The sequence below is a fragment of the Argiope bruennichi genome, chromosome 4 (genome assembly GCF_947563725.1).
Source record: "Argiope bruennichi chromosome 4, qqArgBrue1.1, whole genome shotgun sequence".
NCBI classification, from domain to species: Eukaryota; Metazoa; Arthropoda; class Arachnida; order Araneae; family Araneidae; genus Argiope; species Argiope bruennichi.
In genome coordinates this window covers 108,797,066-108,824,164 of record NC_079154.1, presented here as the reverse complement: position 1 = coordinate 108,824,164, position 27,099 = coordinate 108,797,066, and the positions used below count along the sequence as shown (strand labels likewise).

At 26.7% G+C, this 27,099-nt stretch overlaps 1 protein-coding gene across 2 annotated transcripts in view; it reads left to right on the top strand.

Annotated features, from left to right (window-relative positions):
• Positions 1-233: 233 nt before the first annotated feature.
• LOC129966168 (diuretic hormone receptor-like) overlaps positions 234-27,099 on the top strand; it is a 241,225-nt gene continuing 214,359 nt past the window's right edge. The window contains exon 1 of one of the 2 annotated variants that reach the window (XM_056080562.1): positions 234-389. The gene's annotated coding sequence lies outside the window, so the exon portion shown is untranslated. Of the gene's footprint in view, positions 394-27,099 lie in introns of both variants that reach the window. The other variant, XM_056080563.1, reaches the window with a different exon arrangement.

The window sequence follows — 27,099 nt, the reverse complement described above, 5'->3', positions numbered from 1 at the left end:
ATTGTGCACACGCAAAACCTAAGGACCATCTTTCTGAAATATAAATGCAAAAGAGAAAATCTGCACAAAGAATATGGAAGCATAAATTGTGAAAATAGCTTTTGCTTCTAGCGCGGAACAACTACCTGTCGCCCTGACGCTTTACAATAGGTGTCGCTGCATGCTATCTCTCATCGCTTTACTTTAGCACCGTAGAAAACCTCTCCGTTCACCGCTTTTCGCTCATTCTATCTTCCTGTACGCGTTCGCGCACTGATGTGCAACAATTTTTATGGGTTCGTCGAAGAAGGTGAAATAGAATGTGCGAAAAAAGTTAATGCTGCAGTAAACCAATTTGCATAAATTTAATTTTGCCATAGATGGTGCTAAAATTTGATAAAGTTATGTTGGTAAGTAAGTATTTCGCAACTTTTAGTTTTTTTGTGCTTAAATTTCATCGCGCTAATTTGCTTTTTTTTTTTTTTTTTCTGTTTTCTCTTTTTTTTATTTAGTTCGGAAACTGTGAAGAATCTTAATGACGTCTGAGATATATTAAAATGCTTGCAATTTTTGCAAATTGAATTAATTATGGTTCAAATTGCTATTCGTGGCTTTACTTAGGATTCTTCTTTTTTTTTTTTAATGTTAAATTAGATCTTTTGAATTAGATTTGTAAAAGCTTAGGTTTTAAAATGTGAGATGTTTAAAATCAATGAATCAGCATTGGAATAATGCTTTTTTTATTTTCAAGAATATGAAACTTTTATTACATTTCTTTTAAACTTTCATGCCAGAATTCCATTACATTCATATTTTATTTGTAATTAAGACTTAAGAAGGCGCATATTATAATTCTTATATATTTTATGGATAATTCTCCGAAAAGTACTTTAAATGTCTATGTATGTATGTACCAAAATTATATAAATTTACAACAGATGAAATCTGATCATAATAAAACTGTGAGCAATAATATAGAAATGCACTTTAACCTTTTAAAATAATATTTATTTTTCGTTGCAGAATGTTTTACAGTTTTTTTTTAATCATAGCTCTTTCACATATTTTTCTGGTTATTTTTTTATATTTTAAAATTGAATTTATTATTATTTTTTTGGGGGGGGGATTCATCTTTAAAAATGGAACTATGGAATGAATAAATAGTGGGCTATTCAATATATTTTAGAAAAAAAAATATTGCATTTTGATAACATAAATAAAATAAAGTACCGATAGATAAATTTTTACAGGAAATTAATTGTGGATTCTCGTCTAAAATTTTAGGAACTTGGCGAAATATTAAATGTAACTTAAGTTCATTTATGGCTTCTAAAAGAATTTTTCATTAATTATATTCATAAACTAGCAGCGAATGTTTAAGTGTATTTGTGCATTTTAGGTGCTTATTTAACGAATCAATTATTTAAGGTATAAAAATTTCTTGAAAATTTCAAATTATAATAATTTTCAAACGTATAATAATAAATTAAGATTAACGAACTTCTCTGGATTTAATAAGCACGTAAAATGAAACACAATAACTATATAATTCCATCATAAGTGAGTTTAAAAGTATTATTAACTGAAAAATCATTATTTCAAATAATATAGAGCAATATGAAAACTGCAAAGTAATAAAATATATACGAAAATATTTCAATCGTATAAACATAAACTTCACAGATCACAGTATTGACCTGATATTCTGCAAGGAATTAATATAATTTGCTTAGAATACTTTTAAAGAGTATTTTATTAATTTTATATCTCAAAATATACAATATTTTAGCTTAAAATTTCCATAAGATTTATGCTCTTAGTGCATTTCCTACTTTGTATCTTTCATCTAATCTGTATCACGACATGGAATTTTTACGACTGAGATAGTTGATTTGGTTTAGATTTGATTGCGTCGTATTCTTCCAATCACTTATTATTTTTTTAGAAAGACATGTGATTCCATCATTAACTTTTGTCTGGGAGAAGTCTATCGTCTTCTTACAACGCACTTTTTATATTCGTTAGTCTTGCACAGTTAAAAATATTTTTTTCTTTAACTTTGCAAGAAATTTGGAAAGTCAGATCATTTTATTTATTTACTTTTGTACAAATATACTTGCTTCTAATTAAATAAATGATGTAAAAGAATTTTAAAAATTATGAAAAATGAATTCATTGAAAATTAGCCAGTAGGATTGGTTGGCAAGTGAGGGCTTCTATTATTCAGGTTTTATTTTTAACTTCAGAGTAATTTTTTTTAAATATTTAATTAATTGAAAATAATATATTACGGATTTCCTAAAAATCATAATTAATATGCTTTACGTGAAATATTTTTTCGAGACTATTACCATGTCATAACTCTTATGAGTTTCAAACATTATACTCATACAAAATAATTACATTTGCTACAATGTTTAGATTAAAAAAAACTCATTTTCTTTTAGAATTATAAAATATTTCACTATCCATAAGAACTTTTTCTAGAATATTGAGAATTAAATAAAACTGTCGCCTTTGGCGACCAAGTGTCAGTAGCCACTGGCTCCGTTTAATTTCAATTAAATCTCTTTTGCATAACTTAATAATCACGATTTCCTCAGTATTATAATTAAGCATTAAATTTTTACACACATTAAAGCCCGTTTATTTTAATTACATCTGCTCAATTCATTACAATCACAAATCCTTCCAATGATGTTAAGATATAATGCTATTTAAAACATAACTGCCCGATTCATCTAACTTTCGCATACTACTGCGCAGCTATTAAGCTAAATATTATTTTCTTTGTTTCTAACTATGAAATAAAATGATGATTTAAAATTCTTCATGGCATAATGAAAATGGTTTGAATTCCATTCCAATTCTGTAATTGAAAATTAAATCTGAAATTGAAATCTGTAATTAAAAATTACAAATGAAAAAAAAATCTCAAAAAATTGTCAAAAATCAGATGAAAATTATACAGCAATTAAATTGCTATAATTAAAAATACAATTTTTTGAAATCTCAAAGTAGTAGAAAAATTAAATTTTCATCTCTAATAATTTTCTCAGTTATCACAGAAAGAGGCCAACAACTTGATTATTTTTTTAATTAAATTTATAAATTTAAAAAACAAAAATTCCTCAGACGGATAAATTAATATCCTCAAAATTTACTAACTGTAGGTCAAACGTACTGACTTGTAGAGCACCAACACACAAAGACATAGATGCACAGATACAAGCGCATTGACATATTCTCCTTTTTTATTTCGAAGTTTAAGTCAAACGTATTAGCTTGTAGAGCACCAACACAAGAAGACATAGATGCAGAGTTTCAAGCGCATTGACAAATTCTCCTTTTATATTTAGAAGTTGTAAGTCAAACGGATTGGCTTGTAGAGCACCAACACAAGAAGACATAGATGCAGAGTTTCAAGCGCATTGACACATTCTCCTTTTTTATTTAGAAGTTGTAAGTCAAACGGATTGGCTTGTAGAGCACCAACACAAGAAGACATAGATGCATAGATTCAAGCGCATTGACACATTCTCCTTTTATATTTAGAAGTTGTAAGTCAAACGGATTGGCTTGTAGAGCACCAACACAAGAAGACATAGATGCAGAGTTTCAAGCGCATTGACACATTCTCCTTTTTTATTTAGAAGTTGTAAGTCAAACGGATTGGCTTGTAGAGCACCAACACAAGAAGACATAGATGCATAGATTCAAGCCTATTGATTCAGTCATTTTTATTATTTATTGTGTGTTTTGAGTATTTCTCGTAAAGGATTGGACATGTATAACTGCTTAGGTGAATAATCATTTAATATGACGTGTCTCAATGTTGATAAATGAATGTATACTTTTAAAACATAATTAAACAATTGATATCTGGACAGTGATTTGTATAGAAAATATTTTTAAAAAATACGAATACGAAAATATTTTTAAATAATCATATGCTTTTCAACTGAAAAGTAAAATCAACACCCATTCAGCTACACCCATTAAAATTAAAATATTTAATAAATAATTTACTAAATAACTGGCTTTTACATTTATAAAGAAGAATATCAAGCAGACAATTGCAAAGTAAAATGCATTTTTTCATAAAATAATTTTAGATTTAATCAGAATATTTTCCATGACCAAAGCTAATAACAATGTTTGAAAACATTGTGTGAGTTGACAATGGGTAGTTACTTTAAGGAGGTCAGACGCTTTTCATTGCTGAAACATGAAGTTCATATTTTTTATCGTACATCAAATAGGCTCATTCTTACTATGTTACAATATATTTCCAAAATGTTTTTCCTCCGTCTTAAATTGCAGCAAATAATGCCTAATTTCGCTGCAGGATATTTTATTTAAGATCATTAAATTCCCATTACAGGGCCTCTATAAGGAAAACGAACTTAACATCTTCTGATTTTATAGGAGGAAAATGGCAATGAACATTTTGGTAAAATACATTATTGCAACTTCGTAAAACCTATCAATTGTTTTTATTCATAATCCTTTTTCGCAAAGAAATGCGCCGAAATGAATATTTGATGTTTCATTCTATATGATTATCAATTTTTATTCATTTTCAGATTTCTTGATTATTCCAAGTTAATAACTAAATATATGTCAACATTCTTTTCATTATTACATTTTATGAATTTTGTACTATTTATTACCATGGAAATGATAAAGTATATTAAAAATATACTCAGTATTGACATTTATCAAATATCTATACAAGCTTCATTTCAAAATATATCTATACAATATCCATCAGATGAAATGAACAATAGATCTCAGATCGAAAGATGGCATTTTTATCTCTGATATAATAGTGATCCAATGCATAATAAATAAGCCAATACGTGATTATCCATAATCTGTTGTACAGTAACCATAATCCGATACATGGTATTGGTAATCTCTTAGATAATAATGATAATCCGATATTCTGTCTTGTTATCTAATTTGTCTTTAAGCCGAAGACAGTAACAATTTTTAATTCTTTAAGCCATCAAACATTATTGATGTTTTTGAATTTATCCTTTATTAGCTCTTGTATTTTATTTCAGAAATATTCTTGCATTATGCTTTTATATAGTTTACGATTCTCCTAAGAGAATTTTATATAGCTGGTTTATCATCGTATTCTTCTCAAATTTAGATTACTGTTTAATCAGTCTTTAGTATTTCTATTCGTGATAAACAATTAAATTTGTCCAAATGATTAATAAGTTAAGACGGCTATCATATTGTTCTATTCAAAGATAAATTGATTGTTTGCGATCTTAAAAATTAGAATTTTAAAAAATTGCATCCTTTCCAAATCATTAATTAATGCTATGAAAACATAAAATATTAAAAAGTCCTTCACATACCTTCAGATCAGCGATTAAAAATAAAACTGAAAAGATTGAAATTAGACTTACTGATTTCAAAATTGCATATAAAAAATTAGCTTCAAATAAATGTTTTTTTCCAAAAATGTTGTTCCGTTCTCAGTACGAAGTCTCCACACTAAGAATTTCCACATAATATAAAATATACTATAGGATTAAGATCTTGTATTCACTGAATGATACAAAATCCTATCATATCTGCTCATAATATATTAAGAATACAAGCTTAAAAATGAATTTTGAATAAGATGATCTGATAGCTCATCTTTCACTCCAGACTGTTTAAAACGCCTTAATATGCAGGGTTGCAACATGTTTTGGTATCTTCGAAAGTAAATAATTATAATACTAATAATAGTTTTATAACAATTAAGAAATCTTACTTCTTAAATGATCATCCGTTCTTTATATATATATAAACATTTAATAAATGTTTACAAGTATAAAAAAACGTACAAACATTTAATAATTGTTTGCCCATATATTGATGGAGGTTATTATTTATCTTTAAAATAACTTTAAAATAATATCTGTGGAATAACAATTAACAGAAATATTACAGTTTTAAACTTGAGTTGTCTTAGTTAATATAAACTTTTTTTTATTAATTTAGATCTAATTATGTAAAAGTAATTGCGTAAGATTTTTATAATTTCAATTTGCATTCCATTTAAGCTCTCTGAACCAATGTATTCTGATATTTATTCAGTTCTTCATGAACTTCTTTTTATTTCTAAGGTATGGATTCTTTATATTTTGAAATATTTGTTTTATATAAATCAATCCAACTTCAAAATTATCATAAAAATTAAGTTAATTCAAATTTTAATATAAGATTTTTTTGTTCTACAAAAGTCAAATGTTTTGAATAATATCCATTAGGTACATACATTTACTTCAAATAACTATAAAGAATGAGAAACTGTTTAACAAAATTCGATTTCCTGATTTTTAAGTATTTTGTTTTCAAATATTTAATAATATAAATGTTTAATTTGATTCCAAAGTTTCTGTAAGCACATGCAGATCTCCATGTGCGACTGTTATGAAAATAAATGCTGAGCAAAGATAACATGCTACATTCTGTATATTTCTTTCGTTAACGAAATTTTGGTTCCCAGACTACAGGGGCGAATTCCTTCCTTCATAATCCACATGCTTCAGCCATGTATAGGAAATAGAAGCTGGTGCATGGTAAATCCGTAAAGCTTCAGAAAATCTCATGTCTGTATCACGAAAGGAATGACTTTTGACTCATATGTCATTTTCGTTATATGACCACGCTGGGGAATACCGAATATGTTCCAAGTAGGCTTTAAAGTTCTTGAACAAATCTAATATCTGGATCTACATGTTTTTGACTTGAATAGGAAGTGAATATATTTCTGTATGCTTCGTTGTCAAGTATACAACATTGTTTTGACTCGTCTATTTTCTACTTTATTTCATTTTAACAACGAGCGTATTCCAGTATACAAATATAACAATAACGCAATAAGGGTAAGTTTTACTTGATATTTAAGTAAAATGAAATCGGACCCTCAATATACCATGAAATAGAAAGCAATATAAGTTATTTCAGAAAATTTTGATTACACAGTAGTTTAAAATGAAAACTATTTCATTATTCGATGATTTTCAATAAGAAATGAAATTATACAGGATATTTCTCTGTATAAACATAATTTCAAAATTCACTAATTATAATTTAAGGCAGAGAATTTCCTTTGAATTTTTAAAAACGGAAAAAATAAGATGACTTTAAAATAAAATAAAATTCCAAATTTTTTAATAATTTTTTTATAAAAGTTTATTGGAAAAAAAACAATAAAATATTATTCTAAACTGAATATAAAGAGAGTTTTAAAGTCTAGTAAAATATCATCAATTAAATATTACTTTAAATTACCTCAAAAACAAATCAATGTAAAGAAAAATCCAAATAACAATTCTTCAAAATCTTGTTAATAAGCTAGTTGACAACTGGTAAGGAAACCGGAAAAGACGTGGCTTCTCAAATAATGTGAAAAAGAAGCAATGGAATGTTTTGGTTGCACCATGGATGACAGCCATTATTGTTTTATAAATAGGACGTAGACTCTTTAAAGATTAAGATTACTTAATTAAAAAAATGAATAATTTTTTTAATTTCTCTTGAATATCGATAAATTTAAATTATGCATAAAACCAGGTAAATAAAAAATAAAGAAATGGAAAATAATACATTTTCTAAGACATTTAAATGTTGTTCATTTGGTTTTTAAAAATTGGAATCCTTTATTGAAGACTTCCTTTAGGGATCAATTAATATAAAATTTTAATAAACTGTTCTTCATCAGGTGAAATATAATTTTATTTTCAAATATGAAGCTTATCCTAAATTTATTTAAAAATAGCTATATTAAGTTCACTTTCATTATGTAAAGTAATTTCAATCTCTTTGGAATGCAATCTGAAAATTAAAAGCAGGTTTGACCTTCTTTATTTCACAAAGTTATAAGCACTGTCAACAGAAGATTGAGTATGTTGTAATGAAATATTAAATATTAATAACTCAAGCATGATAGAGTTTTGCTTGCTGATGAATAAAATATTTTAAACATACAATCGATGATGATTAAATAACCTTAAATATGTCTCTAATGTAGTGCATATAAATCAAATATTTGTCATTAATTGCCTGTATAATCACGGAATGGAAACGTTTAAAATTTAAATGAAATTGATAAGAATGTAATACATTAGTATAATTTAAAATCCGAGATCAATAAGGAAATACGCTAGATAAGCAAAATTTGTGAAGTGTATTTGTACATTTGAACGAGGGCGTTTATTTAATTTTCATGTTAGACGAATAAGAGTGGGCCATTGGCTCTGGTAGCACTACTGTCAACATGCAAGTTAGGCTTTATGTTATCAGAAAGCAAACTTCGAGAGCGCTATTTACATTCAGAATCGAGTATCTTGAATTAGTTTTGAATGAAAATTGTACCTGAGTTGATAAATATATAGTATTAGCAGAATACTGAACTTAGTAGGGGTACCAGAAAGTGGATTTTCTTTCTGCAATATTTTAGAAAGACTTGGCAAGGTCATTATTGATGACATTAGCAGTCACGGAAGGGTATACTGTCTCAAGATGACCAGAATCCAATCGTTACCGGGAAATATTAAAATGAATGCTATTTTTGGGGGGGTAGCAGATATTTAATTCTTTGCGTTGCGTAAAATATTTTATTATATTAATTGTAATATAATTTAGGATAATGCAATTTGATAGATCGATTTAAATTCTTTTATGTCTAAAATTTGAAATACTTTTATGTCTAAAATTTGAAATACTTTTAAGTCAAATAATTTCATAAACAAGTGAATAAAAACAGATTTGAACCACACTTACATTAACGAAATAATAATAAAAACTGTATTACTTAATTTAATTGTTTTCTATTTTTTAAATTAGATTTATTATTAAGAATTTATAATTACTTAAAATGAAGCAATATATATCACTACTAATCTTAAATACGCAACTAGATGACGTGAAGATGATGATGATACCGTGTCCGCGTTACCACGGAAAGGGGGTGCAGTAGCTTCTGAGGGTAAAGACCCCTGAGCACCCGAGGACATAAGTCTGACTTCTAGCTCATATGAAGATGAAACTCACACATGCGCTTGAACAACCCCTTTTTACAGGGGGGGGGGGGTGCACATGCACACACCTCAGATGCGCACAACACAGATGCACATGCACACTCATGCACACAACACAGATGAAAAACATCCATGCCTGAACCGGGATTCGACCCCGGGACACCCAGATCACGGAAAAGATGCGCTATCTCTATGCAAGGGCGCCGGCAAGTAGATGACGTAGTTTGTATGAATTCAAAATTTGATTAAATAATTTTATTATTTAAATACTGAGCTTTGTGACTGAATGATTTAAGAATGACTGACGCCGGGTAGCTCAAACAAAATTATATTTAAAATCTAATAACCTACCATCACAAACAATTCGATATTATACAATTAACACATAAAACAATTTAGACAAATCCTAACAACGCTACATTTCTGACGGCCAAAGTCTGGCTGTCTGTTTCTCTCTAAAGCCGCCAGAGGGCTATCCTTCTATTTGTTACTACTTTGAATTTATTAAAAATGCATCATCATAAAAACACATAAATATACAAAATTATAAAACTCAAATCATGAAATAATTGGAAATTCTCTTATGGAATATTATCTTAACTAACATAAATTGAAGAAAAAAATGCTTAAAATGATTTAGTTTTATGTTATCTGAATCAAGCTTATATTAAAATTTAGTGTACGTCTTCCGAATTCACATGTCATGTTAATTAAGTAGAAATAATAAATCATCCAGAAGCGGAGAGAGAGAGAGTATTTTACACGAACGCCAGCATGTCATACTCGACTAATGTCTCTCGACATGACTAATGTCATGCCGTGAGGCTGAGCTCATGTGATGCATTTGTCACTAAATGAAAGAAGCAGGAATTAATATTGGGCGTCACATGTTATGCAATGACAATGCAACTGCTGGGTTACCTCTTTTGTCACAAAAGTATATTTATTCTTTTTTAATGTTAATTGGTAACAAACAGAATAGAAAGCAAGCAATTATGAAATTGTGGTTTAAAGCGTTTCTCACGGATGGAAATCAAAATTTATTGACCTGCATAAATATGCTCACATGAGGAACTAAGTAGCTTAGCTTTAATTATCATATTATTAAATTTTGAAAGGGCTCGTATATTTTTAGCTTAATCGCCTTTCAAATGTAAATTACAATATTTATCATTTTATGCTTAACTTATATTATTTTATTTTGTTTCTTGAAACAATAATTAGCTTTCAATGTTTGACGTTGATATATATATAGATATTTGTTTAAATATTAGGTCCAAGAACTCCAGTCACGCAAATATGTATTCACAGATATCGCATAAATATATGATAAATATGTGATGGAAAATAAAATGTGATGAAAAACAATAAGTATGTGATGAAAAAAAATTCCTAGAATCTTTCTTTGGTGTTCATGTTTTTAATTCATCTAGTTTGAAAGGTTTAGTTCAGCTTACAAATATTGTTTAGTTTTAAATCTAGTCTAGTTACTATAAATTTACTTACAAATCTAGTTTATTTTTTCAAATATTAAAAATATTAAACAGTCTGCTAATGACACTCAGTATTAAATATTTAAATTTGCCTTATTGTTTACTAGCCGCCTCTGGCGACCAGTCGGTTCGCCAGTATTACCTCTCGCTACAATTTTCAATTAAATATTACATTTTTAATCTTCAAATTTTAATAGTCATACCAAACTTATACTATTGTTTAGATCGTTTCGTTCAATTTACTATATATATTTTCCTAATGTGTTGTCATTTCCGATAAAACTTCAACTTTAATTTAAAGTGGAAATGCTAAAATTGCAATTAGTATAAAGATATTTTTTAATGAAACCAAGCTTTCTATTTTATTTATCATTTTTATTGTTATTTATTTATTATTATTATTATTGAATATGAGTATTGCAAATAGAATCGCTCGGTATTTAAGTCTTATGTGAACTGCAAAATATTTTTCATAATTTATGTAATATCTCAAACAATAATTCAACAAAAATTTCTTAGATTCAGCATAAAATTCAGTTTTTAGTTTTGCTTTCAAAAGGATTGAAATGAAATCAATGAAAATATTTTGTTCCGGCCTATACAAAATTATGAACCTTTTAAAAATTATGAAGTCTAAATTTAATGCAGTAAGGTATCAGATTCTGAGAAATATTCTGGACACACCAAATTTTAAATAAATGAATGCATGTTTCTATTTTCCACGATCAACTAAGACTTATTTATGAAGTTTTGAATGTTAAAAATTTAGAAAAACTCAACATTTTCATAATCTCAGGCCAATTAATCTGAAGAAACCTGAGTGCTGATTGGCGTATTTTCTTTGAAAAGATCGATGGAAAATCTAAAATTATCCTTTTTTTATTGAATAGTGATATTCAAATTTTTATAAATCAATCAGTTTAAGTGATTGATTTAGTTGATTGGAAATTAACTCTTTTTATTTATAATATTAGTGTTTCAAGAATATTTTGTTATTCGTGATTTCCACAGCAGAAGCTTTATGTAAAATCAAAAAAATTCCTTATTTATTAGAGCATTTTTTGAATCAAGTTACATAAAATATAACCATTTTCCATTTAGACCATTTTAGCAGATCTGTGTCTTACTAAAGGTTTACAAATTAGCTGTTTGGCCATGATTTGAATGGATATCCTGTTCATATTAAACAAAACTTGCCTTAAAATAAAACTGATTTATTGAGTTAATAATATAGAGAGTGTAAAAGATCACAAAATAATTTTTCTTGAATTTTTTTTTTTAAATAATATTTCATATTTGTTTCGATTCCTACAGACACGTGCCGAAAATTATATTTTTGCAGATTTCATTTCCAAAAAGATTTAATTTATTTTTAGTTGGAGCTTTAATCAATGTGATGGCAACACTTTGAAAAAAGCTAATTAAATTTTATTTTTATTTTGTACGAAAAAAATTGTTTTAAAATATAATTAAAATATTTATTTAAAAATTCATTAAAAATAGAAATTTAATTTTAAGGTTAAAACATTGGTATCATTTAAAAGATAAATTTTTGATCTTTAACTTCACGTAAAAATCTTTTTTGTGCGGTAATATTTTCGGAAGTTATAGCAGAAACACGCCAAAATCTTGCTTAATTTTTAAATAAATAAAATTCTAATTAAAAATTCGAAAAAATAACCCCCAGGTGCACATTCCCGGCCTTCAAGGTATACACGTGCCAAATTTGGTAGCTGTAGGTTGAATGGTCTGGCCTGTAGAGCGCCAACACACACACACACACACATTGAGCTTTATTATAAGTATAGATATAGATATTGAATGTATATGTAACGTTGAAATTTATTGCGCAAATCTTAATTTTTTTAATTTTTTTTCTCCATATTTAAGTATATTGTCATGCTAGGTATTGGTGACGTTTGTCTTACGAGTTTTCTGTAATAGCATTAGGATATATAAAATAGAATTTGAACATTTTAGTCGTTCAAATATTTATTTTATAATACATATTGACCATTAATATATTTATTTTATAACATATATTAATCATTTATATATTTTATATAGTCAATTTAAGCATTTTAGTCAGTTAGTCATATTCTTTTCCATAGATGAAAAAATCCCCATACAATGCATAAAATTTAAACGTTACGATGATATATTGATTTATTGAACAATTATGTTACAGGAGAATATGTGAAATGAAAATATTGATTTTCACATGCTGCAATTTCAAATTATTCAAATTTTATGAATTTTTTAACGGACGAAATTAATATAAAAACCAACTACACAATCATGAAATTACTCAGTCAGTAAAATTCATATTGAAGTATGGGAACTAAAATTTAAAACAACCATATTTTATTTTTACTTTTTCATCTGTTTTTACAAATAATTATTACTTATTAAGTATCAATTTGAATTGAAATACTATCAATGGAAATTTTATAGTAAACTATGGTAGCTACGTACTGTTTCCTACATTGTATTTTCTAACCTATTGTATTCTGCCCAATCAATTATTGTATTCTGTTGCGAATCCTATTATAGTGTATTATTCTAATGCTCTGTGTTGGTATAAACTGTAAGTATATTATAAATAATTCGAACAACTGTGTTAAATTTTAATTTATGATTTTATCTAAATGCATTTAAAATTGTTCACATTTTGAGGCGGCAGAGAGACCCTAGTTCCTGCTCTCACTTTCAAGGTGAAGTCATCAGAAAACTTTGACAGTGGATCCTCCTGGTTAATGGAAATGAACAAAACTGACCCGAAGCAGGAACGTGAAATATGCTCACTCATCTAAAAATAGAAATTGCTCGAAAATGCTAGATGACGAAAAATTTGGTCGTACCTCAAACTCAATTGAAAGCATAAGGAAAACATCATCAATTAATGATTTGGGCAGTTTAGTTTAGTTATATGAACGTCCCGTTTTAAAGCAACACTAGTACTATATTGGGACAGACTTCGTAATTTTGTACCGCTGTCAGATGACGAGGACGACACCCGAACTGGCACCCACACCCATTGAGAACGTTTAACGGGCACCAGACAGACTTACACGACGGTTCCTCGGTGGAATCGGATCTCGAACCTGAAACCCTTCGATTCCAAAGCCAAGAGCTTGCCACCAGACCACCGCGGCGTTTCGGTTTGGGTGGTTTACGATTATTATGTTTCTTTTAGATTGCAACTTGCAGAAATGCTTTGTTTTATTATATTTGTTTTATTTTATTAATATTTATTTTTAGAAGCATGGATAATAAATATTAAATATGATTTTTTTTAATAATGTAACTGCTAATACTTATACAATTTATCTTAGATGAACCACCCTACATTAAAAAGATATTCCTCCGAACTCATTGGATAATTCACCATCGTCTTTTCAAGTAATTGGTGATTATTCAAATAATTAAACCCCTATTTTAAAATTTTCAGGAAAAAATTTTGAAAATTTTGAGTTTGACGTAAAATTAAAAAAAAATAAATAAAATAGTAAAGTAAAGCTATATATAATATATCATTCTTATTGTTTTAAAATTATTGCCACTGCGATTGTTAAAAATCATCAACATATTACAATGCTTGTAAAATGTTTTATTAATTGAAGGTTTACTTTACTAAAAGTTGAAAAGCCAACAAGAAAATCCTATTTTTTCAATATTTTTGTTTAGCGAAACAAGAAAATTACAGACATTATATGAAGAGTATAACTTTTTCAAATGTCATGCATTCTATTCAAACTTATGCTTAAAATGAAAGAGGTGATATTTAGTGTAAAGGGAAAGATGAGATTACTTTATAATTCTCATATAATATTTAATTTCTATGGTATAATATTATAATGGTATAATATGGTCTAATGGTATAATATTAACTCTAATATTGTACCATTTAATATTCTTCTCCAATTTGACGATTTAGATTTTCAAAAATCTTGTACCTTTAAAATTAATGATGATACAGCGACATTAGTGTGATACAAATTAGACATTTAGCTATTCATTCATTTTAGGTTTAGCGCCTCTTAACGCCTAAATTTTTTATAATTTCTTGATAACGCTTTCGCAGACTATATCGGATTATACAGTGGCTACAATACTTTCTTAAATTATATATTCGATTCCAAGATTCGGGAATGTTCTAAAATAATTTATAGAAATATTTTATGATTACTTGCCACGTTAAAGAACTTTTAATCCTATATAGCATTTGCTGCTCTCTTTAAAATTAAATTCATAATTTTGTTTCAATATGATTTTTTTGAAACACTTTATTACTCGTGGTAAAGTTGTGAAGCTAAAAATCCTGTTGACTGCTATAAATGACAATTTTTTTGGCAAAGAACAGCGTTTTGAAGAAGCTATTATAAAAGAGGAGAATTTCACTAACTTTGCATATTTAATTATTTGAAATTATATTTTAATAAAATATATAGAAAATATTTTTTAAAAAGACGTTTTTCTTCAGTAATCTTGAACGGATTAACTTTCAGTATTTTTATCTTTATAATTAATGTTTTTGTGAAAATTAATTTGAACGAATTTGATTTTAGGATAATAAAAACAATTATGACTTTATACTTTAATTAAATTGTTGCATATTTAATTCTATCAAAAGGAAATTCGTCTTGGATATCAACCGTCATTATTATGTTATTAATTAGTCTTAAGAATAGCTCCACCAAATGATTTAACGATCTTCATAAATTAAAAATAAATAATTCAATAAGATGTCCTGTAATGCCACTGATTACATCCAGAATGCAATAATTCTTGATGAAATTTAATTAACTTAGAGAAATACCTGGATTTGTTTTAATTATAAAATCTCAGTATAAAACTGTAAGCCTCTTTACAGCAAGAATACATAAAGATTTAATTAATCATTTATTAATCGTTGCATGTAGGTGAAAATGCAGCTCCCTTCAAAGAAGATTAGTTGTTAAATATTTAGTTTCACTTTAAATATGATGATAGATTCATTGTATATTTTTTGGTATTTTTAGAATATTTAGAAATTAATAACAAGAAATCGAAAACAACTTTTCGAATTAAATGATGATAACATGTTTTGAAAGAAAACATTTCCTAAAATTTAGAACAATTGCAATAAAGCTATCGTGATTATTTGAAAATTACTTACTTTGTGCTATAAAAAAGGAGATAAATAAAGATTTAATATTATAATTTGTTATGGAGAAATAAGATCTCAATTTTTTTGGTAAATAATTTATCTATATATCTGGTTACAATTCCGTTAAGCAAACAAGATGCAGCTTAAATCATACATGATACCGCTGTCTTAGGAAGATCAGCTTTAAGAATTTATGATAATATATTATTTCCATTATGAAAATATTATTAAGATGAAACTGATTCCACAAATTTCGAGATGTGAAACTCGTTGCAAACGGAATGCAACAACTGAAGAAACATCTACATTTATTTCATATAGTATAGATGTTTGCTTTACATTTTTTCCTGGATAATCTCATTGAGGGGAGCATCTCAGGAATGGGAATAAAAAGCTTCCAGTTCAGTGGTTGGTTCTCGCTTCCCTGTTAAATACATAACGGTTATAGACTCACTCTTTTGACGAATACCTTCACTAAGGTTGTACCGTCGCCTTTGATGAGGATTAACCATAGTGCTTTCACGAAAATTGTTATTCAATTAAAAACTCGGATACTTCGGGGAGCAAATGTCAATTCTAAATGGTTATCTTCCTGGTAAATAAGTTTATTTAATAAAAATCATTATAAGCAAGATTATAATTTTAATTAAAAAAGATAAAACTGATTTTATAAAATTGCATAGCATATTAGTGCACATTATCTTTGCTAATAATATAGATGAATAATTGCATGTGGCTGTATGTGTATCTATTGTCACTCTACAGGCCAGGCCGTAGAATTTTGGAAGGAGAGGTGAAATAACATTCTCATCTTGGAAAGTGAGAATATTACTTGAAAGCGGAATTTACAAATTATTATTATGGAAAGTCATTTAACATTTGGATAAGTTATTTTAAACTTTAATTAATTAGAAATTGTGCTGAATTTTGACGTTTTTCACGATAACTTCCAAAATACTATTGCATGAAAAAAGTTTAACTGTTTCAAAATTTACAAAGTTGTATTTTTAATGATACCAATTTAATAGCCGCTCAAACTTTTTCTGGATATTTTTAAAATTATATATTTTTAAAATATCCAGAAATAATTTATTGATTTTAAAATATATAATTTTAAAAGTATTTTTTGCTTAATTTGTAACAATAGATTACAATGTTGACCTGAAATGAATTTTTTATGGTATGATTTTCTTCTATTGCTTTTACCGTTACGAATCCTTTACGAATTTCTTCCATTCTTTATAAGAAGAATAAGGATTCTTATTTGTGTAGTTTATAAGACGAATACATATATTAATACCTTGAAACTTAGATGGTAGATGAACCGTGAAATTATGTTTTTAATAGAACTGGATGTCATGACACTTGCCTTCATAAAAATAGTTTCTGTTTTCAATGAATAGAATATATGTAAGAAGTTAAATCAACCCGACTTTTTATATCTGATAATTTTTATGGAATCATGATAGTGGAATTTTATTTAAAAGATTTAACTACAATTAAATATAACCAATGTAACAAGTTGGTCACCAAAGACAGCTAGTCATTAAATAAAGGTTAGATCCAAGTGCTAACTGAAAGATAAACTCTGTCGAGAAATGAATGAATGATCAACTGAATAGTACTTTATGAATGAAACTTTTCATTTATTATTACTATAAAGCTAAAATATTGCCATATAGTAATTTCTACGAAATCTTATCATTTTTATCTTGGAAAAATTACGTCTCTGGCATTTATTCTCTTCTTACTAAATCGTAGTTATTTATATTTAGTTATTATTATTATTATTTTATTTATATTACAATTTTATGTTAAGAGAAAAATGTATTATTGAAATCTTTAAAAAAATTCACTAGATTAAAAAATGAGACTAGAATTTTTTTTTTTTTTCGCCATTGTTTGTCTATACTTTTCTAGGCGAATAAAATTAGAAACGGAAACAAAATCTTTCGAAAAAATCATGAATATACTACTGAATTCGTCTCAGTATATTTTGAGATTGTAATGGCAACATACATTCCACGAGATTGAAAGGTACTTTGAGAATTCAATTGGCTAATATTTACATTTGCAGAATATTTTTTTCGATTGAAAGCAGGAATGTTAACCTTTTGATAGATTGTGTGCTTACTGAAACTTAAAAGAAAATATTTTAGTTCTGCTCAAAAAGTTGTCTTGAAGATTGCTGCTTGTCAGCGTTTCATACTGTAGCTTAAACAGTTTTCAATACAATATTTATTTCTTGATTTAGAATTTCACAAAAATCTTAAGATATACATCGGGATAGAGAAAAATAATGCTTATTTTTTTAAGTACCTTCTTATAGGAATTACTGGATTTTATATATTTTCGTATTTTTTACAAAAAAATATATCATTTCGCATTTTTTAAAATTAAATTTGCTATCAGAGTGTTCTTGAGGAAAGTTTGATGATTATTCGAGCAAAAGATCCAAATTCACCTTTTTTCAAAATCCTCAGCTTCCTAAGCTTTTATTTCTTTCTCTTACGATTTTACCTTCGTGTGAATTCACCATCTTTTTCCTCACACTTTATACATAAGAAATGCAGGTAAAAGAGATTAAAATAGTTTATCTATACAAAGCAGAGAAGTTTAAAGATTACATAAAATGGCTTTACAGCACCGTAATAAAAAAGCAATGTCCCCAATGGCAGTTCAAAAATTATTCTTAGAAGTTCAGAAGATAAAAAGTCGACTTTTCTTTAAAGAGAATTTATCAGCATTTGCATTTGCCAAACCATATTTTAGTTATTTTTGTTGTACTTTTTCCAAATATGTATTCTTAATACTTGATGAAAATTATCTTGCGCCATAGTTACTAGACAAAAATATGTAATTTATTAAAAACGTATTTTATTTTTATTAATGTTTATTATATATATGGTTGCTATGAAAATATTTTATTCAAACTATATTTCGATAGGCATGTAACTCATATTATTTCAAAACTCTTATACAGTTGTTAGAATAAGTGCCTCTCTAAGTTTTGTCATTTTACTTAAATTTTGAAATTAATTTTATTAATTGTAAGTTTTAAATTAAGAATTACTTAATAAGAAAAAAATAAACCGAGTTTTCATATCGGTATCAACTACAATTTAATTCTCAATTAATGCATAGGCCAATAATATCGTCACTAGCACCATTGGTAGAATAATTGTAACAATGTTGTAAATTAAAAAACTTTTTTAAAAAAATTGGGTTTCATTAACATTATGAAATTACCGTGGTGTACGTAACTTAAAAACGTTTAGAAAATTTTATAAAATTTAGACAAAAAATTAAATTAGCAACATTGGAAAGCTATTATTTTGAATTTTAAAGGGTATAAACTTAATTTTTTGAGTAAAAGTAAAGAAATTTACAAAGCCTGATGCGTCTGATCGTCTAAAAGGGAGAAGAGGCTATAGTCTTTACGTTTTAAATCGTTTCATTTCTTTCTTTCTCGGAATTGAAAATTCTAGCGTTTAGTTGCTTCATTCCTTTAAAAAAAAATAAAACTCTCTTCATAATTTATTGCAAAAATAAGCTGTCCAGAAATTTTTAATATCTTTATTTTAGTCTGTAATGCTTCGATAAACTGTAAACTTTAAAAATCATTTTAGGCAAATGATATTTTTATTTTAATTAAAAATTAATTTTCAAATGATAAGAGGATTTTATGTGAATAGAATTTTCTATTAAATTATTTTTTTTAAATATGCTTTTATTAGCATCGCATTTCCATTCTATTAAGATGTGATCTTGAAATTTTCATCCCAAGCAAAACCTGATTATATCAAGTAGTTGAAAATAAAATCTACTCGTTTTACTTAAAATTAATTTTCATATATAATTTGAGCAGAATTTATAAGCATGACAGTTTACAATTCACAAGAATTTTTTTTTAAATATATTTCTGAAATCAAGGTAAAGAATAATATTATTGAATTCTAGATCTTCTTACACCCCTTTTATTTCTTATATTTATTAATCATATCATTTTTAAACAATTATTCCGCATTTATTATTCCGTTTAGTGTAGCTAAAAATTATCTCAAAAACATGCTTCATAATGTTTGCTTATCGTCAGCAAACGATATAAAAGCTCAAAAAAAAAAAAATATGCAGGGAAGATTATCGGAAAAGAAGAATCTCAGGTTTTGAAATAAAGAAAATAACTGATAAAAAAATAAGCGTACATAGAAATATTATTATGGAATGCGGAAAGTGGCCACCACTTTCACCTCCAAAGCATAGTAAGTATTCCCTTTCATGCGTGACAAGCATTACATTTTATTACCTTTGTTCTTTGTTTCTTCTATTCTGTTTTTACTAATCTAAATCTTATCGTAAACCCCTGACCCCCTGATAGTACAAAAGAGGCGCTCCAGGAATTTTATTATTAATTCATTCTCGTTAAAAGCTAATTGAAGGGAAGCAGAATGCTGATAGGTGGTCTGAGCGGCTTTAGTGCCGTCTCCAGGTGTTATCTTTCAGCTTGATTGCGGCGTCAAGGACAAGTGAACTGCTTTACGACACAACATCTTAGCGTGCGCATCGATGAGATTCAATCTAGGGGGAAATAAAAACAAATTGTTGTTTGTTCTTAAAAGTCTAGCATTAGGTCAAGAGAGCGGTAGTAAAATAAGAAAAAGTTGGCATCCAAGATTTGAATATTTAGGGATCATAAACATATTGAAATATATTAGAACGAGATTTCGATGTAAGTTTAGTTAAGATCTCAAACGAAACAATCCTTTTTTTCCAATTCTGTTATTGATATGCAAGTAAAACTTCCGTCTATCAATTCAATAACGTGATGTATTTAAAAGCCTAGGAATGCAAATTATCAAAAGTAAATTTAATTAAAATAAATAAATTCAATAATTAAATTTATGAAAAATAAAATTTCCTCTCTATATACGATCTTAGAAAATCTGCCTTATGTTTCTCTGGTTAATTTTTTATGCACAAGCTTTTCGTATAGAAAAAAATTTTAACTAATAATTTATATAACGAGAAGAAATAAAAAAGTTTGTTATGCAATATTCATTTTGAAAGAAATATTTAAAAATATATATTTATTCATGCATAATTAATGACCTTACCGCTAATGAAAATAATTGGAAATAAAATAAAGAGTAAATAAAAAATATTTTTTAAATAAAAATATGGAAATAATATTTATAAATTTAAGTCTGATGACATAATAGATCTTAATTTTTTTATTTATATACTTTTTCTACTTGCAGAAAAAAATTCCATAAAAATTTTAGTAATGTTTTTCTGATTCTTTAATCCTTCATTCTTCTTCTCATGTTTTTATTTGTTTTACTTTATGTGTTTATAATAAAATTTTAAAATGTCGTACATTCTTACAATATTCCGGAAAAAAATATCACGGAAATATATTAAAATATATTAAACTTGTTCTGTATTCAGAAAACAATATCATACAACTCATATTATTACTTCATTTCTAATAATATTTCTTTAAAACTTATCAATTTGGCGGAAATAAATAATATTTATTATAGAGATTTGTCATATCACCGTCGAAATTCATCTTCCGACTTTTCCCACGAAGAACCTTGATATTTAATGCCATTCTTTATTTCTGTGGAATCTTCTCACGATTATGTCATCTCGTGACATAATATTTTCCCAAGCATGACAATGCACATGGTTGGGAAAATATTACGTGAGAAACAAGAGTGACAACTTTCCCAAACCTCATTTGGTCAAAAAGCAATGACTTTCTGAAATGATAGACTTTAATCAACAAGTAATGAATTCAGAGAAATGCTTTTAATCACATTATGAAGTTTTCACCAACGAAATCGAACATAAATGTTGTTGTGTATTTTCTCAACAAGTTATTTTTTTTATCATTTAGTCGAATAGATCATTTTTGTTTACATCCTTTTTGTTTGCTTCCTTTTTCGATGGAAATTATCCTTTTCTCTATATAAAAATGTCAAATTGTTAATTATTTTAAATACAAATACAAGCAGATAACCAATGAAATATCAAATTTTGATCAGAAATATATCTAAATTCTGAACACATTTAAAGTAATGCTTAAACAAAGCTTTGATAATGAATCTTAGTTTCTTATTAATGTATAAAATCAGCACAGGACGAAGCATTTGACGCAGGAGTAGAAAATTTAAAACATTGAGATTGTTTGATGTGCAATCAGTAATAATTATTTGAAAGTATTTTAAAAGGATTATCTTTCTTGTTCATTTTTTTTCTAATATAATTCGTCTTTTGACAGTATTTCGTGAATAAAAAACAAATTAATAAAAATTCTTTGAGTTTTCTTTGATTATGCTTATAGGAACCACAGTATAAATGCTTGCAATTATAATTTATGGTTTCGTTTTGATTCCTTCATATCTGCTTAATACTTACAGTGTTCATGTTTTTACTTTCTTACTTTGGTTAAGCATATTGTTATTTACTTAAAAATTTACTTTCTTATTATTTATAACAAAAATGATTAAATTCTTAAACAGTTTACAAGATTCATATTAGGAACCTGAATTCATGTAAGGTTTATTTGAAATATACTACCACTTCAACAACAAATCAATTGCAGTTTAAGAAGAAATAACGAATCATTGAATCATCGTCAATATTTTTTAAAAAGAAAAGAAATATTAAATTTATTTAATATGTGTTTGATTAAGATTGGTATTTATCTAGCTATTCTTGTCGAGAATCAAGTAATTTTAGCTTTCTTTGTATAACGTTAAGATTAGCAAATATTCCGGAGGTTAGATTCAAATTCACTTCCAGATATCGCCATATATATGAATAATTTATGATAAAATAAATTATTTAATTCATTAACGGTAATTAAATTTTAAAAATATTAAAATAGGGAACTGATTTCTATATCGCACAAATGTATAAAAATTTCAAACTGTACTACATAAGTAAATGAATTAAAAAAATTGGTTAGGTACATTCCATCTTCACAAACTTCATAATGAAATTGTCTAAGATTTGTGAAGTTTTCTTGCAAACAAAAAATAAAAATTAGGAGATATAAAATAATTTGACCAACAAACATTACTCTGCAATTTACAGAAGCCAATTAATACCTTTCATAGTTTGCTTTAATCTAGGAATACTGTTTTTAAAGTTTGCCTAATTGATCATTCCGATTTTGGGCACAGAAGAATTGTCATGTCTTTATAGATGATACATTGATGGTAGCTTATATGTGTTAAATATTGTGTTATGTATATATTTGTGGCGTGTTAACACTTTCACTATTGATTTACCCAAATAGCCATATGAATTCTATACTAGCAGGCCAAATTCTGTTTCGTACGAGAGATACGATATGTAATACGAGTTATCGTCAAAGATATCTCGGTTTTACATCCTGAACCCCTCGTTTGAAATAGATACTGGCCCTCCAGTATATGATTTATACAGCGTAGGTGAAATAAAAAAACCCTGAAAATTAATATTTTTGCATATAACATCTCATTGTTTTATTACATTTGATCTTTCGCATTAAAGTTCGGCAAATGTAATTTTTAGCCATCAATAAAAGTTCAAAATATATAGACTTTTTACTGAAAACGAAATTCTTTCTAAAAATTATTTTCGGAATAGAATAATTTTATTCCATTAAACCGAAAAATGATGTTGAAGAAAAAATCGACAACATTTCAAGATTCTGTGAGTAATAGAATATTAAAAAAGAAACATCGAATTCTTTTAACCCGCCATACAAGTAGTACAAGTAATATGTTTCACTTCCCATTTTAGAACTATTGTCAGGATTTATCTCAATCCGTGAAAGACTAGATACAGTTATACAATTGGAACGTCTCTCCCAAATAAACATTTTGCAATACAGTTGTTTTTGCTAAATGTTACAAAAAAATTTATGGCTGGATATTTCTGGAATTGATTATATCATTATAAAATGAATGAGGAATTATATATTAAACGTGGGTACAATTTTGCATAACAAATCACATACGATAACAACCAGTTTGCAGTAATGAGAAAAAATGCAGTAAAATCGTGACAGGCTATTGTTTGTATAAATTCCTTCATATATTGTATCATTGTCTAGACAGTATAAAAATAGTTTGAAATGAACCAAGACAGATGAAAAAATTTGAATTATGTTCAGTATCTTTTTGAGTTGATTTCTCTTCCTAAAAGTTAAAAAATAGCATAAATTTGGTAAAGTTTCTAATAATAGGTTATTGGGACTAGTTTTCAGTGACATAACAGCGTTCAATGGCAAAATAACTTTATTGTCTAGACAGTTAAATATTTTAAAATCAAGTACGTTTGTGTTAAGTGAGAAGAAAATAAGATGACATGCACTTTGCATATATAATTTTTTTTCAAAATTTCACATTAAAATTTTCTTACGACTTGACATTAATTTAAGCAAAATAACAAATGATATAAACTCTTATTCGTTTATTTGTGTTTATTCAAGTTAATAATTGTGTATAGTGTATACATATTTTTGTTTTTATTTAACACTAGAACTACCGAGACTGTTCATTTTGACTTTTCAAATTTCATGCTTAAAAATTTTGATATATGTATTTTTCTAGAACTTTATGACGGCTTTTAATGAAATATAAGTACAATTACATATTCTTATTCTTATTCAATTTCTTCTCAGCCATTTTAACTTCCATAATCACTATAACCGATACCTATTTGTATCAAGACTCGTCAAAATGACGGCAGCAATTTCAAAGTTAATTAAGCTATCAGTTAAATAAGCTATCAGAAAGTAGGATCCACTTCAAATTTTTTTATATAATCAAAAATTTGATTCTATCTATAAACAGAGCATTAAAGTTTGGTGAAAATCCAAGTAAAAACTAATATTTGAAAAGAAATTCTGAAGTTAAAATTTATTTTTTGATATTGCAGCATTCCATATCTATATTTCATATTCATATTCAGTTCCTTAAAGTGAGTTCATTTTAAAATTTTTATGGATCATCTTATCAATGAGGAACATCCATACGTATTTATATTCATATATACATCGCTGCCTGACATTTCCTGTAAAAATTTGAATTATATTGTTCATATGAAATTACATTGATTGCTTCAAAGTGTTCGGCAGCTGTTATAATGGGATCTATTTTATTCCGATTATGATTCAGTTTAGAACTAATAGCTCTAACTGGATATCTAAAAATGCAAATAAATTCTGTTTATCTTGGTTATTATAATTAAGGAATTATTTTATTGAATGTTCTTTATGTACATTATTTTTTTATTTACATAAACAAACCCAAAAATTACAATTAAATTCAAAATGATAAAAAAAACCTTCAGTTTAAAGGGCGTGGTAAAACTAGGTATATATTTAACATCTGTAGTTCTAGTGTTAATATACTCAGCTGATTCAACAATATTCTAGTTATCAGGATATTATTTAAATATCACCATTTTTTTTTCCTTTCATAACTTTTCTGACATTATTCGAATTTCAAAAAGCTCTTCATTATTCTATGCGTAGACATTCCTGTTCCTTATAGTCAAAAGAATTTCAGATATTCTATATTTAAGTTTACAGAGTTTCAGTGAAATATAGTGTTGAGTTACAGTTCAATTATAAGAGAAATTCTTATTCCAAATCCTCCTTGAAATTCATATGTTGAGAAAATATGATGAATGAAAGCTTAGAAATGTGCTTACATCCTTCGCGAAGCAAATCCTTTAAGCTATGTACGGAGACACAGTTATTCAACTGTCTGATGCGACATGAATGGTGATATTTTATCGTTTGGCACAGTCTTGTTTATGAAGTACTTTGACATTTACGTTTTATAGATTTTTCCATTACATTTTTTGTTTTTTTTTTCTTTTCTATTGAAACCTTATTAGCGTTTGTAAAATATTTATAATTGAATTATTTTGTTCATAAATAATAAGTTCTATTTAATCCTAGAGTGGATAATAAATGTGTAGTTATATTTAATCTAATTTCAATTAAATAAGCTATCAGAAAGTAGGATCCACTTCAAATTTTTTTATATAATCAAAAATTTGATTCTATCTATAAACAGAGCATTAAAGTTTGGTGAAAATCCAAGTAAAAACTAATATTTGAAAAGAAATTCTGAAGTTAAAATTTATTTTTTGATATTGCAGAATTCCATATCTATATTTCATATTCATATTCAGTTCCTTGAAGTGAGTTCATTTTAAAATTTTTGATACAAACAGATATTTGGTTCTATAGATTAAAATACTATAAAGTGTTACGAAAATTCAAGTGAATGCTGAAAATCTGAAAAAAAAAAAAAAAAAAAAAAAGGAAAATAAATTTAAATTTAAGATTTTTTTTCGGTATTGAAGAATTCGATATTTATATTCAGTTCTTTGAAGTGGAATCCACTTTAAAATTTTGATGCAAACGGAGTTTTGCTTCTATTGATTAAAATCATAGAAAAAGTTTGTCGAAAATCTAAGTGAAAGACTAATGTCTGAAAAGAAATTCTAAACTGACGATTTTTTGGGTATTGCAGAATTCCATATTTGGATTCTTTAAAGATTATCCATTTTAAATTTTTAGATACAAAGTTCAAAGAAAAGCAGTTCTAAAGTTAAGATTTATTTTTTAGTATGGTAGAATTCCATATATATATTACATATTTATATTCAGTTCCTTGAAATGGACTCATTTGAAATTTTTTGATACGAACATACATTTGGCTCTAAATATTAAAATAACAATAAAGTTGAAAAAAATCCAAAAGAACTGCTAATGTCTGAAAAGAAACAACTGAAAAGAATTCTAAAGTTAAGATTTATTTATTTATTTATTTTAGTATTGCAGAATTCCATATTTATATTCAGTTCTTCGAAATGGATTTATTTTTTTAAAAAATTATGCAAACAGCGATTTGGTTACATATATTAAAATAGCGATAAAGTTTAGCAAAAATCTAAATGAACGACTAACAATTGAAAAGAAAGAACTGAAAAAGAAAAAAAAAATCTAAATTTAAGATTTTTTTATATATATATTTTGGAATTCCATATTCGTTTTTCAAATTTATATTCATATTCAATTCATTGAAGGGGATGCTGAAACCATCTCTAATAACAGGCTCCTCTAAAACAAATTTAAGAAAGCCACTTAATTTCGTTATTATTCTAATCAACGTTTAAAATTCATTTATCCGAATATTTAGCAGAAAATATCGTGTATTTATTTCAAAACGGATTTGTATTTTTCTTCATACAATTTGAATTTTATTAACTGATAAATATTCTTTGTAAGAAATTCCTCTGAGAATTAAATCAGCATTTTTATATCTTTATACCGAATTCTGTATTCTTTTCATTAAAGATTTTTCATTATATTCTTATTTGATGCTTAAAATGGCATGCAAAATTGCCG